Raw genomic sequence first — 6,227 nt, forward strand, 5'->3', positions numbered from 1 at the left:
GTGGTCTCAAAAGAAGGTGGTGAAGGAGTCCTGTTTGCCCTCCTGCTTTGCTTCTCTCCTCCAGCCTGCATTGTAGATGAGATGGTTGACGCTCCAGCAACCATCTTGGACCATGAGGCAACCCTGAGGACAGAAACAATGTGCTTGGAAGTCAGGTAGGAAAAATAGAAGGAGCCTGGATCCCTGGTGACATGGAACGACCTTACCAGCCCAGAGTTGCCTCCCTCCCATCCTTTCATACAAGCAGAATGAACCTTTCACTTGTTTAATCTAGATTATTCTGAGCCTTCTGTTGGCTGCTGTCCAACCAGATCTTAACCTAGTTCCCCTGCTGAGAGTCCCATCATTGTTCCTGCATTCTTTTTAGATTTCTTAGCATTTGCTCTTTCTGATAGATGTGAACGTTGTTTTTTTCTTATTTTTCAGAAGTTCAAGTCTTGAATAATAAAATATAGCCTGTGTAACTCAAGCAGAAGTAGGTGCTCTGAGAGCAATGTTCTGTCAGGGGGGCTGCAGACCGACTCTACGCGTCTCCTTGGAGACTCAGACTCTGGAAAACGTAGGAAGTTTAGGCATCTCTCTGGAACTGTGGTTTGGAGGAGTTCTTTAATTTGGGAATTTAGTCAATGAAAGGATTATTCCAACTTGGTTGACCACACACTTTGAAATGAGAACTTCCACAGTTCACTACATGTACGGCATTGTCAAATGTCAGACGCACCATTATGGTATGTACCACCAAGGAAGGAAAAAATTCTGCCACTTGTAACCGTAAGATGTGTCCCGATTTCAGAAATGTTAAATGTGAAATGCGCTTTTAGAATCATAGAAATAGGTACATATAATTAACGATACAGTTGACTTAAACCTAATTATCCACAAAAGCTAGTACATTGGAATTCGGATAATAACTTCCATTCTTGCCAAGGAGGAGGTGAAAGCTTTCTGGATACCACTCAGGTTTTGTTTCACAACAAAAATACCAGGAAGGAGACCATTTTGGGGAGTTAGACCCTTATTTCTATTTGTAAAATGTATCTGTGTCTATACATATGGGATTGCTCAGCATTTCCTCTTGGTACTAATTCTCTCTCACCCGTGGTCCTGGCAGAGGCCTGGCCTCTGCACTCTGCTCGGGAGAAAGTGTGGTGATGGCTGTGTTCTACGAGACGTGGTCCTCTCTCCTCCTGCCCTTGGGCGCTAGCGTCTGTCCGTGGGTGTTGGCTGCACTGTACCTGCATTCTGGCGACGGGAGGGGTTTCCCTGGCTCCCTGCGTCAGAAGCCATCGATGCCCTGACCCATGTCCCCTCAGCCCACTGGCTCACCTGCAGCTCACCTGCAGCTGCGGTGGACTGTTTCCAGCCCACTGGCAGCTTTCCACCTCCAGTACCAGAGTGTCTCTTTTTCTCTGTCTTCTGGTTTTCCCACTATCTCAGAAGTTGCAGGGCGGGGAGGGATAAGTTGGGAGGTTGGGATTTGTAGATACTAACTACTGTACATAAAACAAGTAAAGAACAAGGTCCTGCTGTAGAGCACAGGGAACTATATTCAATACCTTGTAATGGCCTATAATGAAAAATAGGAAAAGGAGTGTGTGTGTGTGTATACATACATACATATACATATGAATCACTGTGCTGTACACCAGAAATTAACACATCATTGTAAATTGATTATACTTCAATTACAAAAAAAGAAGATGTTACGCCTCCTCAAGGAATGATCAGATGCTCCGGGTTCTCCATCCTTGATGTCGGCCCACATGATTTCTCAGAGGTCACCAGCAGGACTGAGACCCTGCTGGCCCCTCCCTGGCACTGGGGTTCCTTCCTTCCCTGCTCCCTTACTTTTGCATCCCAGATCACTTTCCAAACAGCAAGCTACCGGCACTAGAGTTCTGTTATTAGGATCTCCTTCGGGGGAAACTCTGTTTATCAGAAAGAGCAACTTCCTGATTGGAGTCTGGACTGGAAGTGGTTTCTTCCAATAGACAGGAGACTAGACACCATATAAAAAAACTTCCTTGTGGCTGCAGCTTTGGGGTTGTGATAGATTGTGACAGTAATGGTCCCAAATGAGTCGTGCCCCCCAGGGACCCATGCCTTCATGTGGCCCCTCCCACATGGACTCCGGTCTAGGCTGTAGGACTTGCTTCGGTCAGTGAAACATCAGCTAATATGATGCAAGTAGAGGCAATGCGTGCTTGCGCATTTGAACTTGCCTTTTTGGAAGATTGCTGTTAACGTGTAAGGAAGCCTGGTCTAGCCTCCTGGAGGATAAGATGCCGCAGTGAGGAAAACTGAGATGCCCCTGCCACCAGCCAGCACCAACTGCCCAGTGTGGGTGGGGCCACAGGCCATGATCTGTTAGCTCAAAAGCCTGCCTGCCCCAAATTCAAATTTTTACACACCCAACTGACACAACATTGTAAATTGGCTATACTTCAATTAAAACAAAAAAACAAAAATAAAAATGTTTTACACATCCTATTGTTTTAAATTCAGTCCAAACAAGCAGGTTTTTAGCCAATTAGAGCTTGCTTGCTTTACATACCCCAAGACACCCTGCCCAACATCTGTTAGCTACAGATAAGAGAAATCCTGTGGCTACAAAGACCCCAAGCCCATGGTGGCCTTTGAAGCTCTCGACCCAGCCCCAGCGACTCCCCTCCAGGCTGCTTAGCTACGTCACCTAGGCATGTAACCCCCTCTCCAGCCCTGCTGGGCCCAAGGAGTTCCTTCGCATCCTTCCCCTCTGCCGTCAGCTCAGGCCGGGGTCATGCTGTAGAGGACATCTCGCCCGCAAACCTGGCAAAGTGACACCCAATAAAGCTCCTTCCACGCTCCTGCCACCTCATGGCCATATCTTTCCCCCTCATCCTCGGAATCCCTGCAACTCACGGCAGCGGGGATGTCAGAACAGTCTGACCCCACCAGGGCCGGAGCCCTCAAGAAGGGGTGGGGTAGAGTGCGTGTTTACCGTGCACGAGGTCCTGGGAATGAAAAAGAAGACGTGGGTGAGCAGTGTCCACCTCGGGAGTCTTGGGGGCTGAGAGCCTGTGAAAGGGGGACATCCGGGGGTGGAGGAGTGGCCCAGAGCATGGTGGCCGAGATGGGAGCTGGCTAGGGCGGGAGAGGGAAGGCTCCGGAGTGGTGGAGTGTCAGAAGAAAGGGGAGGACAGGTCATATGGGTTTTCTTAAGAGCTGCTGAGGCTTATGTTCCTCAAGTGGTGTGACTCATGCTTGAAGCTCCTGTTTGGACTTCACTGCTTTCAGTGGGACATTGTTCTGGGCCCGGATCCTTTGGGTTCAGCCTTTGTATCTGACACACAATGACTATCCTTCAAATACTCTCTCTCTCTCTCTTCTTTTTCCAAAACTCTCTAGTCAAGAAATAAAATTTTCTCAATGTTTCTCATTCACCAAATTCTTGACCGAGACATTTTGAACACGTGAAGCATCATTTGTGCAGTTATGGCTTAAATGATCCCCGTTTTCCTCCACAAAGCCATACTTTTATTCAAGTTTGCTGGGGAGTTCAGGTACATAGATTTAGATCAATGCATTTTGTTCCTATCTTGGGTCTGAGACTGGAAGTAATATTGACATGTGTACCTCTTATTTCTGGGAGTTTAACATTGTGCTAATAATATCTGTAAGGAAGTAGTGAATGCTACATTCTAGATTTATCCCCCTCTTCTGTTTCGAGTAAAGAGTGGAAGAATCATGAATAATAAAAACGGAGATAAGAGAATGAAACTGGGAAATCAATTTACTGCAAAATATTTGCATATTTTATTAAAAGAAACTGTGTATGAGGCCCATAACAGGCTGGATGATTTATATTTTGATTTGATTTGGGAGCGTTATTCCCCTGGGAGGACTTGTGTTTTCCCGTCTTTGTCAAAGACTCGGGGTGCATTAGGGTTCAGAGACACTTAGATGTTGGCTCTAAACCTCCTATTTTACGAAAGTGGAAACTGAGGTCTGGAGAAGTCACATGCGTTGGCAGGAGAGCCATGATTCACCTGGAAGAAATTCCATTTCCCCAAACACGTGAGCAACGTGAAAAAACCATGAAGTAAGTCGTACGAGTGTTCATCTCCATGGTCTTTCACATCTTTGCTCAAAGTGAGGGAGACAAGAATCCTTGCCTCCTGTTCTCTTTATAAAGACACAAATAAACTCAGACAAATGAACATCTGGACATATTTCACATCTATTGGAGAGAGACAAGAGAGAAGAAATTTTCATTGAATATCCAAGACCCCCGCCCACCCCCCTCCACCGTCCCTGCTCCAAGAACAAGTTATAGCAAACAGATCTTTCTTCAGTGAAATGGTGGAACATTTGTGGGACATGTTTTCTCTGCTTCAAACCTTCTCTGCCTCATAAAGAATGTTTTAAAACTTATGTCCCTGCTGGCTGGTTGTCCGACAATCCCTGAAGCTTGGGATTGCGACCCACTTCAAACCAGGGGCCTGTGATGACGGCATCTTCCTGTTGGGCTTGTCCGCAGTTCATGGCATCCAGAGGACCACGGTTCCATGTGGTGGCTTCCACTCTGGGCTGATCTTCCCAGGAATCTACTTGTCCCTTTCAGCTGCTGCCACAGACTTGTGGGTCCCCCATGCTGCTCAGGATCATCCCCTCAACAAGATTCCTGGCCAGTACCCTCTCCCATTTCCCACAGAGCCTCTTCCAAACTCTCTCCACTGCCTTCGCCCTCTTCCTCTCCTAGGGCCTCCTGCTGGCGGGGTGAGCAGGAGCGGCTGGGGTGCACGTGGAGAGCGTGGCTGGGACCGCCTGCTCTCAGCGCGGGGCATGGTTGCCAAGGGGCTGGACTGATGAAGCTGCGGCCCTAGTAGTGTGGCTCCAAGGGGGCAGGAGTTCAATCAACATGAGCAAAGGCAGTGTCGCTGAGTCTGTGGATTGGGGGGAAATGAAAGAATTCATTTGGGAAGGCCTTGTTTCAGAATGCGAAAACTGGGATTTCGAGTCAGTTCTGTTAACTATCCACACGACTTTTGGAAAATACTCCATCCATCCATCCATCCATCATTCACTCATTATCCCATAAACCGTCACTCAGCATCTGCCTGGAGCCGGGCGTGATGCTGGGCGCTGAGAACACGGAGACAATAGGTGTACGCCCTGCCTGTGTGACGCTCCCAGTCTGGTGAGAAGCACAAATAACAATACAACAGGGCGAAGACTGAAATGAGGCACAAAGTCAGAGGGAGCCCAGAGGAAGGAGATTTCATTCCGGCTGGGGCAGGTGGTCAGGGAAGAGGGTGGCAGTGGAGTGGGAGCTGGAAGGATGTACGGGGATGCGTCAAGTGACGAGAGGAGGGAAGAGTGGAGGGCTGACCCCAGGCAGGCGGAGGCCAGAGGGAAGCAGGCTGCCGCAGGGTGAGCATGACCGTTAGCCGGCGCAGATTTCTACCTGCAACAGAAAAGCCAGGGGGAGGATCCAGTTGCCATGATGCCCCTGGGGATGCAGGCGCTGGGCTTGCTGTCATGTTGGGTGAGAATGATGGCTGGCGTGAGGGGCGCTGCCAACATTCCTCAACTCTGTTTGTTACTGTCCTTTCGAACTTGGGTCTCTGCCTTGGGTCTCCAGGACTCCCAGCTTCCTAGCATTTGCAGACACAGGGCGTGCCTTCATGAGATAGAGGAGGAAATCGGGTCCCAGAGAAGGGCAGGGCTGCTCTGAGGTCACAGACAGTCGTGTGCAGCTGGAATGTTAGGTGGCATTATTCACAGCGGCATTCAGAGATGAAGTGAAAATAGTGCTAGAAAGAGAATGGACATCAGAGGAAAGGAGTCCATTCATTAGGAATCTGATTCACACCTGGCTCTTAGAGAATGAAGTGAGTATTGGATGCTTTTGCTTCTGGGAGCTAGTCCTTCTTCTGTGAATGCACCCTGCTGCCTTCTGGGGCACTACCCCTTCTCCTTTGTGTGTGTTCTGGGAGGACCTGTCAGTCAAAGAGCCAGTGGGCACATGACCCAGGCTCAACAAATCACATTCTCTCCTGAGATTCTTGTGCAAGGCAGACAAGTACGAAAAAGGGCTGGTGCTGGTGCATCCCAGAAACCACCTCCTGAAGGATGCTGGACGATCCTCGCTCCCTGCCGTCCCAGAGCCACCCTGGTTCTGTCTGCGTGTGTCTAGCCTAGCTTTCCCTTCCCTTCCGTGATGTCCCTGTACGTGTGGTCTTGGG

This window comes from Camelus dromedarius, chromosome 5 (assembly GCF_036321535.1).
Source record: "Camelus dromedarius isolate mCamDro1 chromosome 5, mCamDro1.pat, whole genome shotgun sequence".
Taxonomy (NCBI): Eukaryota; Metazoa; Chordata; class Mammalia; order Artiodactyla; family Camelidae; genus Camelus; species Camelus dromedarius.